This window comes from Homarus americanus, unplaced genomic scaffold (genome assembly GCF_018991925.1).
Source record: "Homarus americanus isolate GMGI-L3 unplaced genomic scaffold, GMGI_Hamer_2.0 scaffold40248, whole genome shotgun sequence".
Taxonomy (NCBI): Eukaryota; Metazoa; Arthropoda; class Malacostraca; order Decapoda; family Nephropidae; genus Homarus; species Homarus americanus.
The window spans coordinates 8,387,828-8,409,821 of NW_024712526.1; the positions used below are offsets into that span (position 1 = coordinate 8,387,828).

Genomic DNA, 21,994 nt, shown 5'->3' on the forward strand with positions numbered 1-21,994 from the left:
GTAAAGTGCTGCTGTCTCTAGGTGCTGTAAAGTGCTGCTCTCTCCTGGTGCTGTAAAGTGCTGTTGTCTCTTGGTGCTGTAAAGTGCTGCTGTCTCTAGGTGCTGTAAAGTGCTGTTGTCTCTTGATGCTGTAAAGTGCTGCTGTCTCTAGGTGCTGTAAAGTGCTGTTCTCTCCTGGTGCTGTAAAGTGCTGTTGTCTCTAGGTGCTATAAAGTGCTGTTGTCTCTTGGTGCTGTAATTGTTGCTGTTTCTTGGTGCTGTTGAGTGCTATTCAGGTGTTGTAAAGTGCTGTTCTGATGCTGTAAAAAGTGCTGCTCTAAGTGTTGTAAAGTGTCTTAATTCTAATAAAAAAACATGGCTCACATTTTGCTTGTGTCTGTCTGTCTGTCTGTCTGTCTGTCTGTCTATCTATCTGTCTGTCTGTCTGTCTGTGTGTTAGGGAGAAAGACCGACCATAAGTCACTCGTTAAGAATTTAATATTATTACATCGTCTGTGAACGAGTCAGTCAGTCAGTCAGTTCCAGTCAGTCAGTCAGTCACACATATAGAGCTGGTGACGCATAGAGCTCCGTGACACTCAGAGTTAATAATGAAGAAGTGAGACATTAATCAATTATACCTGGCCAATTATACCTGGTCAAATGTACCTGGCTAATTATACCTGGCCAATTATACCTGGCCAATTATACCTGGCCAGTTTTACTCATGGTGGAGGTTTCACTTTTCCAATTAATGAGAGAGAGAGAGAGAGAGGGGGCGGGCATTAGTTGACTCTGGGTGAGGCATTTTTGTGGTGACTCAGTTGCTTGGATGGTGGCATTTGAGAGGTGCTTTTTATGTCTCGGACCGACTTGAGGTATTGGTAGTTTGTATGCCTCGCAGTGAAGGAGTAGAGACATTGGTAGGTGTTGCATGCTTCTCAGGGAAGGAGTAGAGGCATTGAAAGGTGTTGTATGCTTCTCGGTGAACAGGTAGGGGCATTCTTGAGGCATTTTTAGTTACTCCTCTGAAGATTTGAGGCATCAGCGGGGCATAATGCCTTCTAGTAAGTCTTAGAGGCATTTCTGGGGTATATAAAAGGCATTAGTGAGGCATTATGAAAGCTATTTTATGCCTCTTAAGTGGATGGATGACTCGGGGCATTTGAGAGTCATGTTCTGTCTCTTTAACTTAAGGCATTAACGAGACATTATCATCATCATCATCATCATTATTTTTATTATTATTATTATCCATCATCATCATCATTATTATTTTTATTATTATTATTATTATTAATATTATTATTATCCATCATCATCATCACCATCACCATCATCATCATCATCATCATCATCATCATTACCTATATTGTGTAGTGAACGTCAGATAATAATACAGTAATATAACAAAATACATCAGGTTCTCTCAGCATTACAGAGATTATTTTTCACAAAGTCGTAATTGTGATACACCCTGAAGAATACTGTAATTTGCATAGCTGTGTGTGTGTGTGTGTGTGTGTGTGTGTGTGTGTGTGTGTGTGTGTGTGTGTGTGTGTGTGTGTGTGTGTGTGTGTGGGTGTGTGTGTGTGTGTGTGTGTGTGTGTGTGTGTGTGTGTGTGTGTGTGTGTGTGTGTGTGTGTGTGTGTGTGTGTGTGTGTGTGTGTGTGTGTGTGTGTGTGTGTGCCACTGTTACCATCATCACCCCCCAAACTTTACTAATTTATCTCCATTCCTGTTGGTGGTGGTGGTGAGGAGGGGGGAGGGTAGGGCAAAGGGAGGGGAGGAGGAGGAGATAGGAAGAAGAGAGGGGAGGGTATTGAGTTATAAGAGGATAGAAATAATATGAGGGAGGAGAAGGGGGGTAAATGAGAGAGAGAGAGAGAGAGGGAGAGAGAGAGAGAGAGAGAGAGAGAGAGAGAGAGGTCACATTAATGAACGACACACACACACACACACACACACACACACACACACACACACACACACACACACACACACACTACTACTGGATGGTGTGTGTGTGTGTGTGTGTGTGTGTGTGTGTGTGTTTTTCTTCTTCATTAGTATAAGTGAGGTGGTATAAAATAAAATATGTTGATCATTTTAAGTGAAGTGTTTATTATTATTATTATTATTATTATTATTATTATTATTTCATTCATTTTGTCTTCATCAATTAGCGATAGTGTACCTGATTGATGATTAATTAGTAGGGTTGATGTCAGGTAGAATTGGGGTCTATTAAGACGGGGGCCCATTAGTTGTGATTAGGTTGGATTAGGACTGATTTCTAGGGCCATTTCGTCAGTTACTAGTGTGTGTGTGTGTGTGTGTGTGTGTGTGTGTGTGTGTGTGTGTGTGTGTGTGTGTGTGTCATCGTTTTGGCATGAAGACCAATTTCACTGAGACACACACAGCCATCCGAGTGTAAGTGAATGGGATATACACAATGTGTCTTTGGTGCATACATATATGTGTCTCCTAGGTGTAGTGGCGTCTCGTACACAGTGTCTCCTAGGTATAGTGACATTATACACAGTGTCTCCTAGGTGTAGTGACATTATACACAGTGTCTCCTAGGTGTAGTGACATTATACACAGTGTCTCCTAGGTGTAGTGACATTATACACAGTGTCTCCTAGGTGTAGTGACATTATACACAGTGTCTCCTAGGTGTAGTGACATTATACACAGTGTCTCCTAGGTGTAGTGACGTGTATATCGGGGTGTAGGTAGGAGGGTGTTGCGTGTGGTTTAGAATTATGGATGGGATTTGGTTGTGGTGGTCGATCTGGCTGTCAAGTTGGCTGAGTGGTTGTATATGGTTGACTGTCTGGGTGATTGTATGTCTGGTTGACTGGGTGACTGACTGGTTGGGTAGTAGACTGTCTTGGTATCAGTTATATGTCTGGTTGACTGGCTGGCTGATTGGGTGGCTGGGTGCCCGGTTGAATTTGGTGGTCGGGTCTAACAGGTCGAGGGGTCATGTAAGTTGCTGACGTTTCAATTTAGTTGGTGAGGTCATTGATGCATGTCAGGTCACCATCAGGGGTCAAATGTTATATCAGGTCACTAAGGTCATGATTCTCACGAGGTCACCATTAAGGGTCAAATGTTTTACCAGGTCACTAACTGAGGGTCAGGCGTCACTCCAGGTCATTGACTAAGGTCAAGAATCTCACCAGGTCACCAAATAAGGTCAAGAATCTCACCAGGTCACCATCAGGGGTCAAGAATCTCACCAGGTCACCAAATAAGGTCAACATTCTCACCAGTTCATCATCAGGGGTCAAGAATCTCACCGGGTCACGAATCTTACCAGGTCACTAACTCGGGGTCAATAATCTCACCACGTCACCAAATAAGGTCAAGATTCTCACCAGGTCACCATTAGGGGTCAAAAGTCACACCAGGTCACTAACAAAGAGTCACAAAACACAGGTCAGGAAACACCCGAATTCACGAACAGGTCAGGTCAGGTCAGGGAGGAAGAGGCCGCGTTGGTTTGGTCATTTACATATTAATAGCTTGCTTACAGGCGTCCTCTTCAACCGTGTACAGGGGAGAGCCAGCCTCACTGTTTTACCTGTGCAATCGGACTCACTCTTACCTGTACACTCTTAATTGCTGTTTCGTGTTTTTTGTTTATTTCACTCTTAATTGTACACTGTCACTCTTATCTGTACAGTCTTACTCTTGTTTGTACACTTTCACTCACTGTTCCCTCTCTTCACTCACTTCCTTGTACACTCTCTTACTCTGTACACCCCCCCCCCTTCCTCCCCTCATTCACTGGGTTAGGTTAGTGTTAGGTTAGATTAGGTTAGGTTTGAATAGGTTAATATTTGGGTGGTTAATCTTCAGGTGACAAGTTACAGTATTTAATTTATCAAGTGATATTTTTTTCCCGTTATCCCCCACATTACCAACACACACACACACACACACACACACACACACACACACACCATCCCGCTAATAAGGTCAGAAGTCATGGGACGGTCAGTATAGCGAGGGCATGTCACGCCAGAGGCCATCAGGTGTCGTTGAAGGTCGTGTCAGGTCAGTGGTGAGGTCATGTCAGGTCAGGAGGGTGAGCTTGATGATGGTGTGGTCATGTCCAGGTCAGGAGGGTCAGCTTAAGTGTGTGTGTGTGTGTGTGTGTGTGTCTTGGCTGTGCTGATAATACGCTCGTTTGTATGTATGAAATCGTGTCGTTGTGTTTTATGTACGATGGTTTTCCTTTGTGTGTTTGTTTTGTGTCGCCGCCGTTGCTGTAATCAGTTTGTATGTATGTATGTATGTATGTATGTATGTATAATGTATGTATGTAATCTATCGACAACGAGTGCCTGAAGTTTTTATGTATGTATGTATGTATGTATGTATGGTTGTATGTATGTAAGTATGTATAATACATGTATGTAATCTATCGACAACGAGTATCTGATGTTTTTATGTATGTATGTATGTATGGTTGTATGTATGTATGGATGGATGGTTGTTTGTATGTATGTATGAATGTATGTATGTATTCTATCGACAACAGAGTGCCTGAAGTTTTTTATGTATGTATGTATGTATGTATGTATGTATGGTTGTATGTATATACAGTATGTATAATATATGTATATAATCTATCGACAACGAGTACCTGATGTTTTTATGTATGTATGTATGGTTGTATGTATGTATGTATGTATAGTTTGTATGTATGTATGTGTATGGTTGTATGTATGTATGTATGTATGGTTGTATGTATGTATGGATGGATGGTTGTTTGTATGTATGTATGAATGTATGTATGTATTCTATCAATGGTGAACAATGTTTTAACCTGTGAGCTAGGTTAGGTTAGGTTAGGTTAGGTCTGGTTTGGTTAAGTTAGGCTTTGGTTAAGTTAGGTTTTGGTTAAGTTAGGTTTAAGCTGGGTGTTGTGGTTGTAAGTTTGTGTTTCATACGTATTAGCACACACACACACACACACACACACACACACACACACACACACACACACACACACATCAAGGCAAAAGTTATCTACACACACACACATAAGCATCTCATCTGCACCTGAATATTATAGCTTATAAAAGTTTGGACAGTTTACACTCATATCTATAGAGACATCATTACTTTTTTCGTTACGTCAGCTTCTATAATTTTTCGTCTCTTATTGGAAGAGTTGCACAGAGTTTCGTTCATTTTCACTTTTGTTTTAGATGCGAAGGGAGAAATTTCAGTCGTTTATACATCGTTTTTATTTGTATCTTTTATTTATTTATTTTTTTTTAGTTTTTCTCACTGTTGTTTCAGACTGGAATGTGTGTTGTTGTTTTTTTCTCTTAGTATTATTCGTTTTTTTTTGGTTGTTGTTTAATCTCTTGTCTGTCTGTGTGTCTCTCTCTGTGTTTGCCTTTTTTCTCTCTCCTTTGTATGTCTGTTTCTGTCTGCCTTCTCTCTCTTCTCTTACACACACACACACACACACACACACTTACGATTTGTTTGTGAGAATCCAGGATAGCGAGGGATTACACCTGCTGTCACCTGATTACATTTCTTAATCACTCACCTCCCTCTGTAGTCACACACACACACACACACACACACACACACACACACACACACAGAATTCATTACGCTAATTTTTTCTCTTGTCAAGGTAGTGGTGGTGGGGGCAAGAGGGGCATATGTAAGTGTGTAAAGGTGTACCAGCCTGAATGTAAATTTGGTGCCATTTGGAGGTGTTAGATTAAATTAAGTTAGGTTAGGTTTCCCAGCAGTTTAGGTATACGTTATCATCATCATCATCACCATCATCATTATTATTATCATCATCATCATCATCATCATCATCATTATCATCATCATCATCATCATCATCATCACGAGTCTGCAGCAGTAGTAATAGCATATAATTCTTACATTCTGTCTCATATTATTATCATCTGTCAGTACTTAACCTGTCAACGAACTCCCCTCCTCACCTACATCATAATAGACAGTTGTATCTCTCATTCTGTCTACTAACCTAACCTAACCTAACCTAGAGTACACAGTTAAGAGATCCTTACCTTAGTTGGTGAGGCTCAGTTATGATTTACTGTCGTTATGTTGGTCATTCTAGAGGGTCGGTGCCCTTTGTTGTCCTGAAGTACCTTGATCGTGTGTGTGTGTGTGTGTGTGTGTGTGTGTGTGTGTGTGTGTGTGTGTGTCCTAGACTGGTGATGTGGTGGTGGTGATGTGGTGGTGGTGGTGTGGTGGGTGGTGGTGGTGATGGTGGTGGTGGTGGTGGTGGTCTCTCACACGTGATCGATGACGTGCTCAGCCACACGGATCACCTTTCCGCCTCACCTCATACTGCTCGGGTGTTTGTTGTGGTGTGAGAGGGGCTGGTGAGTGGGCGAATGTGAGAGAGGCTGGTGAGTGGGCGAATGTGAGAGGGGCTGGTGAGTGGTGGTGATGGTGTAGTGCAGTTAATGGTGGCGATAATGAGGATCATGGTATTTATTTTGATGGTGGTGAAGGGAGTCCTGTGTCCTGTCTCGTGACACACACACACACACACACACACACACACACACACACACACGTCTCATATTTCCGGTGTTAGGTTATTGAGGTATTGGTGACCCTGGCGTGTGAGCCTCACCACCACCACCATCACCTCCCTCACCACCACCACCATCACCTCCCTCACCACCATCACCAGGGAGATAGGAAGGAACTGGTTCACAAATAGGGTGGTGGACGAGTGGAACAAGCTTAGCAACTTTGTAGTAAGTGCTGGAACGCTGGAAAGTTTCAAAAGGAGGCTGGGTAGATTCATGGATGATAGAGAGTGGTAGTAACTCTCGACAGGAGCTGCCATGCACAGGTCAGCCGGCCTATTGCAGACTCCTTATGTTCTTATGTTCTCACACACCCTCACCTCCCTCACCCCCACACCACCTCCTTCACACACTATCACCCCCACCCACACCACCTCCCTCACCCCCACCATCACCTCCCACACCATCACCCCCACACCACCTCCCTCACCCCCACCATCACCTCCCTTACCACTACCACCATCTCCCGCACCCCCACCACCATCTCCCTCACCACGACATCCTCCCTCACCACCATCTCATCACCTTACCCCACACCTCACCAAGAACCGCACGAGGAGGTTAGGTTAGGTTAGGTTTCAGGTCTTGGGTGGTGACGAGGGAGGTGTGCGTGGGTGTAGTGTGTATTGTGACTGTGTATCGAGGCTCTGATGGTGATGGTAGTGGTGGTGGTGGTGATGGTGATGGTAGTGGTGGTGATGGTGATGGTGCAGGCATAGTGATCGTGGTAGTGATGGTGGTGATAGCAATAGTGGCGGCATTGATGGTGATAGTTATGGTGGTGGTAGTGGTGGTAGTGCAGGCATAATAAACTTTCGCATTACACCTCTGACCTCTGCTATGGTCTGGACACGAGAACGAGACCTTTGAAGTCGTTTTTATTCGTGTATTGAAAATGTAGTTTTTTGTTTGTGTGTGGCTGTGGATCCAATCTTTAATGGTCAGGTGAGGTGAGGTTAAGTTAAGTCAGGGGATGTTAGTTTAGATCATGTTGGGTTAGGTTAGGTTAGATTAGATTCGATTCGATTCGCTCTGGTTAGAATCAGTTTGGTTAGATTAGGTTAGGTTAGATTTTTAAAAATTGAGATGGGTTAGGTTAGGTTAGCTTAGGTTAAGTTAGGTCAGGTTAGGGCTCAATAAAACTAGGGATTCACTCTTATTAGGGCAAGGGCCTATTAGAACTGGACATATTAGTACTGGGCCTCTATTACTGGGGCCTATTATTACTGGGGCCGATCAGAACCTGGGTCCCATTTGTTGAGTGGGCCAGGGTAAAGCTGCTTATACACCCCACACGAGCGTCTGTCTCAGTCTGCATACAACATAAAACTGTAGTCGGTGGGCGGTAGTAATAAGCAGCTTGGTGGGGGCGTAAATTGGAGGCTTCGTCTGTGTGTGTTCGTGACCTGCTTGTTGCCTCTGTCACGTATCCTGGCCTGTTTTATGTATCGGTAGTGTGTCACGCATCCTCGCTGTTGTCTCGTATCCTCGCCTGTGTCACGTATCCTCGCTGTTGTCACGCATCCTGGCCTGTGTCACGTATCCTCCTGTGTCACGTACAAGGACGATGGACTGATGTAAGCTTCCATCCGTTAGGCGCTGGGATATTGATTTCGTCTGTGTGTGTGTGTGTGTGTCAGAACAATATATCTAAAAACAACATGATTATACAGCTTAGTAATGTAACTTGACTGCATGATTGATCTAGTGTTGACCAAGGTAGAGCTCACCTAATTCTGGAGAGCCAATCTAGGTCAAAGGTTAAGAAGGTCATTGTCAACCCCCCCCATGAACCCTAAATCCCCAAATCCTTGAACCTCCGGAACAGCGAACCCTAAAAATCTGTGATTCGAACCACTGAATTTCGACTTATGAACCCCTAACCAGTCTTGAACACCGAGTCACTGAACCCCTATGATGTGTGTTGGGGTGTGTTGGAGTGTGTTTATGGTAGACAGGAGTGTGATGAAGTGTGTTGGTGGTATTGGGGGTGTGTTGGAGTGTGTTGGTGGTTGTGAGGAGTTGTGTTGGTGGTATTGGGGGTGTGTTGGTGTGTGGTGGTAGTGAGCAGAGTGTTGAAGTGTGCTGGTCTGGAGTAGGAAGTGGGAGTTGACCCCTGACCTTTCCTGTGTTTTCCTGTATGTATGTGCTTGTGACCGCTCCCCTCACACGCATACACACACACACACACACACACACACACACTAATACTCACACACACATACACACTAATACACACACACACACACACACACACACACACACACACCAAATCAGTAATAATTATTGCCACAATTTCTTTCATCTCAACTCGGCTAATTGAATGATAATAACAATAAGCAACTTTGAATAAAGTTATTAAGAGAAAAAAAACATTTAATGAATAATAATAAATATAATGTTAGTGTGTGTGTGTATTGCTTACCATAATATTTAAAACAAAGAGGATAACATACTAATAATCTCACTAAATTCATCATAATTCAACCTAACCTAACCTAACCTAACCTGGCCTCGTTTGTTAAAGCAGCTTATTATATTGAAGCTTCTCTCTGAATAGTTTGACGTCGAGCAAATTACGGTGGAGTTGTAATTGCCGAACCGAAATCCCCCGCTGGTACCGGAGGAGTGAGGGAGGGAGTGAGGGAAGGAGTTGTTGTTAAACTATTATTGTTATTATTATTTGTATATAGTATATTGTTTTAGAATTGATACATATAGCTACAGCGTATATTACTTTATTAAACGTCTATAGTACCGTCTGTTTATATAATGTATAGCGTTTGGGAATTGATATATACAGCATATATATATATGTTATTACATTATAGGTGTGTCTGTCTGTCTGTCTGTCTATCGTGGTTATCGTTGTTCGTACCCGTAGGAGATGCCAGCCTTGGTTGTTTGCCCTCCTTCACCCCCCTCAGAAAGTGTCTCGCTTGGTCCTGCAGTGTGTTCCTCGATGGTTTGATTCTAACCTTGTCTGGAGCTTATCGATCCTGAACTAACCTTTACACATTATTCCAGGCGCCAGATAATTGTTATCAGTGTCACAGCTGTCTCTCGGGAAATTGTGTGAGTCGAAGTTCCGCTGTGACACGAGACGATGAAGACATATTCCTGAGTTATGATGACACAGGAAGACAGGAACTATTGACGATGGACTCAGAAACGTGATCAAGTGCAGGAGAGGAGGAGGTGAGAGCAAATACTGGAGGCAGAGTAAAGGTGTGTGGGGGAGACAACTGCCGGCGACGACTCTGCTGAAGGGAGGACAGATTAGTGTCACTTGATGGAGGGATAATTACACTGATGAATATTGTTGAAGTATAATAAAACTTAATATTAATCTGAGAACAACAATTGACTATTATTGTGAGTGCTATAAGAGTCCCTATATGTGTGTGAGTTACAGGTGGTAGATAATTATGTAAGAAAGAGTAACAGACTGTTGAAACAAGTCCATAAAGTGAAGAAAGAAGTGTAAGTAAACAACAAAGCCTTCCCCAGTGTGATAACCGTGCGGGTGTCGGACCATCTGCACCTATTGATTGTGACTTAACAGTTAAGTGAAGGTATCTGTCAGGTGTTGTGAGTGTTTCAACAGAAGTCATCGCCGCCACATTATGCCCACCGCACTCATCATCTTCGACCACGTGTTCTTGTTGATTCTGTTCCTGATAGCGCTCTTCTTCGGTGTGGTAGCCATGACCGTGCGAAGGCGGCAGGGCGCCTCGGCCCAAGCCGCCGCCGGCCACGTCTGAGCCTTCACCAAGAATTTCCTGACCCAGCAGAGGCCTTGTAGGGTCGTCTGGGGGTCTAGTGGCCACCCATCACAGAGTTCAGCTGGTGGAGTCATTTGTGGCTATAACAAGAGGTTGACACAAACTTAATGATCTTGGTATTAGTTATAGTTTCTATGATGTCACACACTTAAGGCGGATCTAAATTTAAGAAAAAAGTAACTTAAGCAGCGAGGGCCATTGAAGCTGCGGTTGGTCCATCAGAGCTGGAGTAGAGCTCTTAGAGACAATAAGCGGTCTACTCTCGCTGCTCCAGGGCTCTAGAGGGCAGCCTTGACTGACGTGTCCTCCACTTATGGTGCGAGAGGCCTTTTGAAGCCAAAACTAAAGGCGAACGCCCCAGACTCCTTCCGGGAAAAATAAACTCCAGTGACGAGTGCTTCACTATCGCTGTTCTAGGACTCTTGAAGCCAACCGGGGCTATATTTGGCCGGATCTTTGTGTCACAGATCTCTTGACGTCAGGGCCAGTGACGAACAATTTAGTCTTTCTCTTGAATTATCTTAAAAACCTTTCCAGTGCTGAACACCGCAGTGTTTCCCTTCTAGGACTCTTGAAGCTAACCCGAGCGATAATTGGTTTAATTAATGTTCAACAAATTCCTTAAACCAAAGTGACGATCTATCACTTTTGTTCTCCTAAACCTCCGTCAAGACATTTCCAGTGGCGAGTATATCCATCTCGCTGCCCGAGGGGCTCTTGAGAACAATTCCAGCGAAGGGTGATCCATCGTCTGGAGCCATGAACGCTCTACTGGCTTTAGACGCGTGCTTCCTGGCGCTGCTGCTGGTGGTGGCGGTGGCATGCTTCGTGTACACGGTGGTGCCGCCTCTGCGCTCCGCCCCCCGCTTCACCCATCTCACCCACGTCATCACCCCAGAGATACCCAGACCCAGTGACGCAGCCGCCCCCGTCGTCGAGCTGTAGACCTACCCAGCTAAGGGGGGCGTCACCCAACTCCCACTCTATGCCGGGTGACCCCTCTCCCACTCCGCTTCGCTCTGCCTCTTTCTGCTCCACCCCGCCTCGCTTTGCCCCGCCTCGCCCCGCTCTGCCCCGCCTCGCCCCGCTCTGCCCCGCCTCGCCCCGTCATAGCTCTGCACTGCTTCTGTCACCAAAATCTATAGAGGTCACGTTGGTGGGGGGGTGACCACTGCGTGACAGTCAACACCCTCGTCACCAAGATGTAAACCATGTTACTACAGGATGCTGACCCTTCCTACCTGCCACTGCTTATCACCTTCCTTACCTGAGGGCTCATTGACACCTTCACTTCCATTTCTCACTCAGGACAGTACTTGATATCCGACTACATACCTGACACCAGGACAGTGCCCACCACCAGGATAGTACCCACCACCACCACTTGTGACACCAGGGCAGTACCCACCACCATTTGGTACACCAGGACAGTACCCACCACCATTTGGTACACCAGGACAGTACCCACCACCATTTGGTACACCAGGACAGTACCCACCACCATTTATGACACCAGGGCAGTACCTACTACCCATGACACAGGACAGTACCTGACAGTAACCTTGTTGGCCACTCCTTGCCCACATACCACCAACATGACGTGAAGCACCTCCTCCTCTTCCTCCCACATACTACCAACATGACGTGAAGCACCTCCTCCCACATACTACCAACATGACGTGAAGCACCTCCTCTTACATACTACCAACACGACGTGAAGCACCTCCCACATAATTCCAACACGACGTGAAGCACCTCCTCCCACATACTACCAACATGACGTGAAGCACCTCCACATACTACCAACGACGAAGCACCTCCTCCCACATACTACCAACGACGTACTACCCAACATGACGTGCACCTCCTCCCAGTGAAGCACCTTCTCCCACATACTACCAACACGACGTGAAGCACCTCCTCTTACATACTACCAACACGTGAAGCACCTCCTCCCTATACTACCAACATGACGTGAAGCACCTCCTCCACATACTACCAACACGACGTGAAGCACCTTCTCCACATACTACCAACACGACGTGAAGCACCTCCAACATACTACCAACACGACGTGAAGCACCTCCTCCCACATACTACCAACACGACGTGAAGCACCTCCCACATACCTACCAACACGACGTACATACTACCAGCACGACGTAAGCACCTCCTCCCACATACTACCAACACGACGTGAAGCACCTCCTCCCACATACTACCAACACGACGTGAAGCACCTCCTCCCACATACTACCAACACGACGTGAAGCACCTCCTCCCACATACTACCAACACGACGTGAAGCACCTCCTCCCATATACTACCAACACGACGTGAAGCACCTCCTCCCACATACTACCAACACGACGTGAAGCACCTCCTCACCTTCCTCCCACTGTCACTCTACTTATTCCTCTTATCAAGATCATTCAGTCAAAACAAAAATAAGATTCGTCGCCCAATTTGAAGAGAACCAATTTAGACTGTCCTATTCCATGCTGTGTCAGTCAACCCATTAAATGTTTTCTATTTTTTCATGGAAGATGTGTGTGTGTGTGTGTGTCCGTGTGTGTGTGTGTGTGTCATGGTACTTATGTGAGCTAATAATAACCTGTTTTAATTCAAGTTTACAGTATACTGAGAAGGATGCCAAAAATATATATATATTGTCAGTGTATATCATATGGAAATATATAAAGTTTGTATTTTTGAATGTTTATGAGAGTCTAAAGATAATTTAGTTAGAGGTTTGTGTAATTGGACAGATATATATATCCATTGTGTACATCATCAGGCTTGATTGTAAGAATATATTTGTAATAAATAGTTTTAGGATCTGGAAAACGTCTCTCATTGTTCCTAAACATTGTACAGACACAAACACACACACACACACACACGGACACACACACGAACACACACACACACACACACACACACACACACACACACACACACACACACACACACACACACACACAGGTATACTTGCACCCGTAGACTACATATTCATTAGCAATCATGGATGTAGGTAAATGCTCTGTGTGTATAGTGCGTTTTTTCTCAGCTGGGAAAAAACGCTATATAGTATTTATTGAACACCTGAACGCTGCTCTCAAGGACCTATAAATTAACAGAAAATAGATACCTGTGTATACTACTACTACTACTACTACTACTACTACTACTACTACTTTTTTTTTTTTTTTCAACGTGGCCTCCAGCCTCCCCCAATAGCCACACCTTCGCCACCATTTATTTACCTTAATATTAAATATCCTAATATAAACAACTATACTATCTGTGTTAAATTAGTTGAACTAATCTATCGGCATTGTTGACTGTAACCTCATAGTAAATATCTGCAGCAGTTGACAGGTAGGGGCAGAAGCTCTCGTTCCCCTGAGGCAGAGCAAAGCCGACCGAAGGAGAAGAAGGACAGTCGACATCTCATCCAGGCTGTGACTACTACAGACGCTATTTCTACTACTACTACTACTACTACTACTACTACTACTACTACTTTTTTTTTTTAACGTGGCCTCCAGCCTCCCCCAATAGCCACACCTTCGCCACCATTTATTTACCTTAATATTAAATATCCTAATACATAAGCAACTATCCTATCTGTGTTAAATTAGTTGAGCCGCAGATCGATGCGGCATTCGGTGACTGTAGCCTCATAGTCGATATCTGCAGCAGTTGACGGAGTAGGGGCAGAAGCTCTCGTTCCCCTGAGGCAGAGCAAAGCCGACCGAAGGAGAGAGAAGGACAGTCGACATCTCATCCAGGCTGTGACATAACTTCTGGGCTGCTGCTTCTGTTCGGAGATCAGCTCCGCGAGTCTGGCGTAGAAACATCTTGCGCTTGGGCCCATCCCACCAGAGGTTGTGAACACTAGCGGAGTGAAGCTGCCTTGATCGACATTTTGAATTCTCTCCCCATATGCCCTTCTCTTGTCGTTCTCGTTCCTCCTATGTGCAGCATCGAGAGCTAGGTTACGGTGACAAACGGCCATGGGATCAAAAATCCTGATGTCGAAGAAGGCTCGCTGTCCCCGCGTCCAGAATCCTCGAGCACTGACGTCCACACGGGCTTCGTTAGATGTGTTTGAAGTCCTGTGTTGGAGGATCTCGCCATCCAGTGGAAGGAGGGTCGGTTCTACCATGACGTCCCGGCAGGTTTCCTTCAACATATTTGCTGTGAGATCCCTTACCTCGTCATGCCTCATGCATATGAAGCCCCCCTTCTTGCAAACCATGGCGTGATCGCCATCATAGGAATAGCCACACACGCATTGGGAGGGCAAACCATCTACTGGTCAACCGTACCTTAGAGCAATGGCATCTGTAAATTCTTGTTTGTTAAGGCTGAAACCATTTGCCCTTATCGGTAACGTAGTTAACCAGTTCGAAGGCGCCCACCTCCTGCGCTATAGCTACTTTTTTTGTCAAATTTTCTGGAACCTGCAGCAATAGTTGCTGCAACATGTCATTTTGGCAGTGCTGCCGATCTGTTGTAATGGATCTACGGATCTTATTAACTTCGCTGGTGTCCACTTCCCCTGTTGCATTCTGGGCTATTATGTGGTCAGTGAGGGCTGCCGTGAGCTTAAGTGAATTTTGATGTTCAGAGTCAGCAATCTCCTCTGGATTAGTTAGTCCCATCCCTCCCAGTCTTGGTGGAAGTGCAAGAAGTGTTCTTTCTACTGGGGTTAAGTCGTGGTGTTTCACTAGTTTGGGAATGAACTTGACACTGATTGCTTCTTCCAAAGGGTGGAGGAGGGGTCGGATCTCAGGGATGGTACGCATCAGGTAGTTCCAACGATGCTTGACTCCATGTGTGAATGCTGCAAAGGCCGCATGTGGCTCTGTGTTAGCAATCTCCGATAGAGCATGGATTTCGCTAACCCACTCGTTCACCTTTCCCCCTACGTACTGGGTCTTGAAGTCCGTAGTGCCAATTACTGCGCCTAGATGTCTTTGGCCGTCCTTAGTTATTTTGACTACTACTACTACTACTACTACTACTACTACTACGACTAATAATAATAATAATAATACCACCTATAGTAAGGTTAACAAAGGCAGGTATACAGTGAAGGCTTTACTATACGTAATTAATTGATTACAAAAACAATAGAAAAACTACCACCAAAAAATTGATTAGATGAAAAAGATAAAAGATAGATGGAGAAATTAAATAAAAGATTAGAGTACAATTAATTATAATACCTGTATATGATATAAATAAAAAATGCAAAATCGAAATAAAGTAATGAATGGTGGAAAAAATATATATAGAAATATGAAGTTTATTATATTAAAGAAAAGTGAAAGATTGAGAAAAAATATATTGTATCACTAATAAGAATATCAATATTTTTATACATTTTTATTTGTTCGTGAAATTGTCAATAAGAGTTAAACAGTTTATTTCACTTATTAGGTAATTTTTTATAAGTTAAGTATTCAATTTAAATGTTGACAAAGTGTGACTCACACCGATGGTATTTATTAAGAAAAATACTTGAACATTTTATTTATTTACTCAATAATGGGAATGTAATTGACTGTCTCCGTGTGTGTGTGTGTGCGTGCGTGCGTGCGTGCGTGCGCGTGCGTGCGTGCGTGCGTGCGTGCGTGCGTGCGCGAGCGTGCGTGCGTGCGTTCGTGTGCGAGTTAATTGAAGGTGTTTAATAATTTTACCATTAATTCAACAGGTAGGTAGATATTATAAATTACTAATATATTATTTCAGTTCACTAAGAAAAAAATAATTCGCTATTCAGTTCCCATTAAGTGACTCATCAGGTTTTACATACTTATAAAATGAGTTTGCTATTCATGTGGTGATGATAATCGTAGCGAGATTATTCATTCACTGTGATTAAATGATGAAAGTGTAAATAATACTTATCAGCCAGATGAGGATGACGGTGTATTCGACAATGTGGTGTATTCGACAATGTGGTGTATTCGACAATGTGGTGTATTCGACAGTGTGGTGTATTCGACAATGTGGTGTATTCGACAATGTGGTGTATTCGACAGTGTGGTGTATTCGACAATGTGGTGTATTCGACAGTATGGTGTATTCGACAATGTGGTGTATTCGACAATGTGGTGTATTCGACAGTGTGGTGTATTCGACAGTGTTATTCGATACTGTATGTTATCATGTGGGGTGAAGAGATGTATGAGTGAGTGTTAAATAGATAAGTATTTTGGTATTTGTTGAACCATTAGGGAACTAAGCTATTTTTGTTTAGGTATAATATTAACTTTAATTAATAACTATATCAGTATAGTACTAATAAATGGGTTCTGATATTTATTTATTTATTTATTTTTATTTATTTGATATAGTGATAGTGATTATTTTTATTTATTTATTTGATATAGTGATTAGTTAGAGGTAGGTAGGTAGCTACAGGTATATACACCAAATATATAACTGCTATATACCGATGGAAGTAAAGTTTGGTATATATATAGTGTTTATATTTTACATGAAGATTTTAGTACTGTACACTGTTAGTTGAAGGTGGGGGGCGGGGGGGGGTATTATTCATTTATTCAGTTGAGGAAAATTATGAATGTTGTCAATTTACCGTAAGTGATGCACATTAGTGAAAAATATTTAATTACCTGTTTGTTTTTTATTTATTGATGATTAGTGTGATATATTTAGGTTAATTAGTGTGAGTCTGATGTTAATTTTTAGTCCTCAGGTGAAAAAAGATATCAGGTAATTATTTGTAGTGGTTTGTTGACGTACACACACACACACACACACACACACACACACACACACGAGAAAAGGTCAATGGTTAGGGACAGTAAAAAATCTATGATAAATGAAAAATAAAACGAGAACAGAAAAAAATAAAAAAAATTGAATAATGAAAAAACAAATACATTAGAGATTATACAAGATAAGAGACATGAATACAGAATATGATAATAAAACAAAATGAAAAAACAACATGAAAAACGAATAAAAGAGACAAAAATGAATAACAACAAAAAATAAAACAGAAAAATAAGAAATTGAACAAATGAATTAAAATACACCGTATACTGTACAATAATAAGTAAATGTATTCCACTGTGTATATATTTTCATTATACACACTCACTCACATAAACCATAAGATAATGCGTATTTTATTTATTAACTCACCACCACCGTAATACAGTATCTAGTAATGTATAAATGAATAATAATTTGTGTTTATGTGTCAAGGATTGTCACCTGAAGTTAAATAATGTAAATTGTTCCACCAGTTCCCGTATGGTTTATGGTAGTTGGTATATGGAGCCCTGTCCAACTAGGTCCTCAGTTCAATTGGGCCCTCTGACCTGACCTGACCTGACCTGATTTGGTTGTCTATCCTAGTCTTATTGGGTCCCTTGGTTAGTTTGACTTGACCTAATTTGACACCTGACCTGACCTGAGAGGCTAGTTTAGGTTAGCTTAGGTTGGATTAGGTTAGGTTATTTTAGGTTAGAAAGTTAGGTTAGGTTAAATTAGATCAATCATGGGCTATAAAACAGGTATATCTATGGTGGATAATGACTGGTTAAGGTTACAGTATCCCCCTCTCTAGTAATTAATTATGGCAGAGGGAAATTAAATGTTAAGTCTCTCCTGCTGATGTAATTAATTATAGAGGGGAGACTATGTTAACTGTTATTGAGGAATGTTAAATGTTAGTTCCCCTTCAGTAATTAATGATCATAGAGGTGTAAATTAGATACGAGACGACTGGTTAATTGTTTCATTTTCCCTCGTAATTAATTGTTATCGAGGGGAGATTAAATACAACCATGGATGTTATAAAAATTAATTAAATTTGTTAATGATAATTAAGGAGTGGTTCATGACTAACGGTACCTCTACTGTAGTAATTAATTATGGTAAAAAAATATTACACAATTAATTAACAGGTTTGGTTGAATGGTGCAGTGTCATGTTCTGTAATAAATTAGTTATAAGAGATCGAATTAAATATATATCATTAATACTGTAGTAAATCACCAGAGATGATTAGTATAAGATTAATTAGACATTGGATTAGGTAGGATTAAATAAACGTTGGATTATTTACCTTACCATTAATAAACATAGGATTAATTACTCATTGCAATACTTAATACCGTAGTGAATTAATTATAGTTAAAGGGAATTATATAACATGTATCCGTGTTGTATAATTGGGCTAGTTATTTGTACTTTTGGCTTTGTGTCAGGAAATGTTCAGTTTTTAACACAAGTGAACGAGAAACACTGATTTTGAACGATGATTTTTGGATTTTTTTTTTAGTTGGTTTACTTGCGCTCATACGCCCATAATGTTTATTTTTATTTTATTTTTTTTTCGTACACACGCCCATACGCCCATGCGCTTATTCTTTGTGTTTTGTACTACCCACACGCCCACCACTACCCATCATTAGCACCCACACCCCACACACTACCACTTGCCCACCACAACCACCCACAACCCACTACCAAAACCACTTGCCCACCACAACCACCCACAACCCACTACCACAACCCACACCATCCCACTTACCCACACACAACCCCAACTCCTACCACAAAGCACACCCACCCACAACCCACACTACCACTTGCCCTACAACCACCCCACAGCACCACCACAACCCACACAATCGCACCCACCACCACAGCCCACAACTCCACCACCACAAAGCACACACCACCCACAACCCCACCACCACCCACCCCACAGCCACCACACACCCACCCAGCCCACCACCACACCCCACCCCACACACACCCACCCCACCACCCCTGTCTCCATTCCCCCATTGTTATAAAGTCACACAGGCCCACGTTCCTCTTCACAAGTCATAATGACACTTTTGTAATGCATTGTTTGTTTTGTTTGTTTGTTTGACACCATTTTTGCCCTCAGAACCTTTTGTTTGGCTGTGACTCTTGCTTGGAGGCAGTGATAAAGTCAATATTTTCTGTGTGTGTGTGTGTGTGTGTGTGTGTGTGTGTGTGCGTGTGTGTGTGTGTGTGTGTGTGTGGAAAGACAGGATATTGTCACGGTGGATATTGGAAGTAAAGACAGAGAGACCATTGTGTAATGTTCATCATCGACAATCACTACTAGTTTATTTACTCTCTCTCTCTCTCTCTCTCTTAACTTGTTCGTACTTGTCTGTCTGTTTTTGTCCGAGTGATTGATAATGACACCCCGACAACATCTTCCTTCCCACTACTATATACAAGGCCTTCTCTCCCTCCCTTTTTCCCCTCCCTTCCTTCCCTTCTTTTCCCCTCCTTCCCTTTCCTCCTTTTCCCCTCCTTTATTTCTCCCTTCCTTCCCTCCTTTTTTCCCCCATTTTACCTCCCTCTTTCCCTTCCTTCCCTTCTTTTTCCCTCCTTCTCTTTCCTCATTTTCCCTTCCCTTATTCCGCCCTTACTTCCTTCATTTCTTGTTTCATTCCTTCCTTCCTTCCTTCCTTTCCTCTCTCTCTCTCTCTCTCTCTCTCTCCAGCACATTTATTTAATTCTAAGATCATCTGTTCTTAAAATTCTCTCAACTGCAACAATGAAACAAACAAACAAACAAAAGCAAACAAAGTATTAAGTAAACAAACAAAAATAAACAATGGAAAAAAAAGGCAAACCAGCCACAAGAAATAATCAAACAAACTGAAACAAAGAAACACGAACAAACAAAAATAAAATAAACAATATAAACAAACAAGGAAACAAACAATAGCAAACAAAAGCAAACAAGAGATAATATAAACTCATTCATGTATATCCCTTGTGTGTTCTGTCAGGTGTTGGTAGTGTATTGTGTAGGTGTTGTGTGTAACTGACTCTTATTGGTGTCTCTTGAGCTGACAGGGCTGACAGCAGGTGTTAATGGGGGTGGTGGGTGGTGGTGTGGTGGTGGGTGGTGGGGGGCAAGGTTGCAGGGGGTGTTGTGGTGGTGAGTGGTGGGGGGTGGTGGTGAGTGAGGGCATGGTGGTGGTGGTGGTGGGGGTGGTGGTGGGGGGTGGGAGAGGAGGGCATGGTGGTGGGGGGTGTATTTTGGGGTGGGAGGGCATGGTGGTGGTGGGGGGGAGGAGGGCATGGTGGTGGGGGGGTGGTGGTGGGCTGGGAGGAGTGAGGGTATGGTGGTGGGTGGCGGGGGTGGGAGGGCATGGCGGGGGGGAGGAGGGTATGGTGGTGGTGGTGCGGCATGGTGGTGGTGGTGGCAATGCTAGCAGATACAGGTATAGAGGTGGTAGTTGCGTGTGTGGTGGCATTGTTGCTGGTTATTAAGGATGGTGGTGATAGTGGTATGTATTGCTGGTGTGGTAGTAGTGAGTAGGTGATCTACTGGGTGGTCGTTAGGTGGGTGGATCTATTGCGGGCTGGTAGGTAAGTGGCGGGTGTGGTGTGGGCTTGACCTTCCTTCCCTTCCACCCAGAGCATTGGCAGAGCAGCGCTGCATACCATTCCAGGGATCTCTTTAACCAGCCAACGATAATGGTTGTGTGTGTTTGTGGTTGTGGTTGTGGGGGCTTTATGTGTGTGTGTGTTTGTGGTTGTGTATGTTTGTGGTTGTGGGGGTTTATGTGTGTGTGTGTTTGTGGTTGTGGGGGTTTATGTGTGTGTGTGTATGTGTTTGTGGTTGTGGGGGTTTATGTGTGTGTGTGTATGTTTGTGCATGTGTTTGTTTGTTGTGTAGAGTATGTTTGTACTTGTAAGGTGTATGTGTGTTGTGGAGGAGGAAAATAATAGAAAAGAAAAGAGGAAGGAAGAGAGAAGGAAGGAAGAGAGAAGGAAGGAAGGAAGAGAGGCGTATTTTTAATGATATTAGTAATGGGTGAAGATTATCTACAACACCTAACCTACACCAGGCGCTTCCTTCCATCCTTCCTTCCTTCCTTCCTTCCTTCCTTCCTTCCTTCCTTCCTTCCTTCCTTCCTTCCTTCCTTTACTTTCTTCTTTTCTTCCTTTCTTTTTTCTCTCTCCTTTCCTATCCCTCCTTCATTCCTTCATTAGTAAAGAAGGAAAGGAGGGAGACTGGGAAGGATGTTTGTAAATATAGAAGGAAGAAAATCGGAGAGACAAGAGAAGGAACGGAAGAGAGGGGGAAGGAGGAGAGGAAGAAAGAAGTAGAAAAAAGGAAGGGAAGGAAGGGAAGGAGTTTGTGGTGTATGGCAGACGTGGAGGAGGGGGAAGATCCTTGTCAGTGTCTGCCTTTAATGAGAAGGGGGGGGAGGGTGAAGGAGAGAGGGGAAGAGGATAAAGGAGTGGAGGAAGAGAAAGAAGGGGGATAAAGAAGAATCACCAAGGAAGAAGAAGAGAGAGGAATAACAATCAAAGAGAGAGAGAGAGTAAACAATAAAGCAGATGAGACTGTAAGAAGAAGATAAACAGAGAGAAAAAGTTGATAAAGGGAGGTAATAAGAGAGTAGGGGAATTAATTAGATATAAATAGATAATTGAGTTAGACACAGGGAGGGAAAGGCAGGGATTAGGGAGGGAGACAGGGCGGGGGCGGGGGGGGGGGAGAAAGGGAGACGTTATCAGTATCTCTCCCTAATGTCTCTCTCCATCACTCAC

General features: G+C 43.2%; 1 protein-coding gene across 1 annotated transcript in view; it reads left to right on the forward strand.

Annotated features, from left to right (window-relative positions):
* The window catches only part of LOC121863603 (serine-rich adhesin for platelets-like), a 189,137-nt gene that overhangs the window by 23,175 nt on the left and 143,968 nt on the right, over positions 1-21,994 (forward strand). The gene's annotated exons all lie outside the window — the stretch shown is intronic.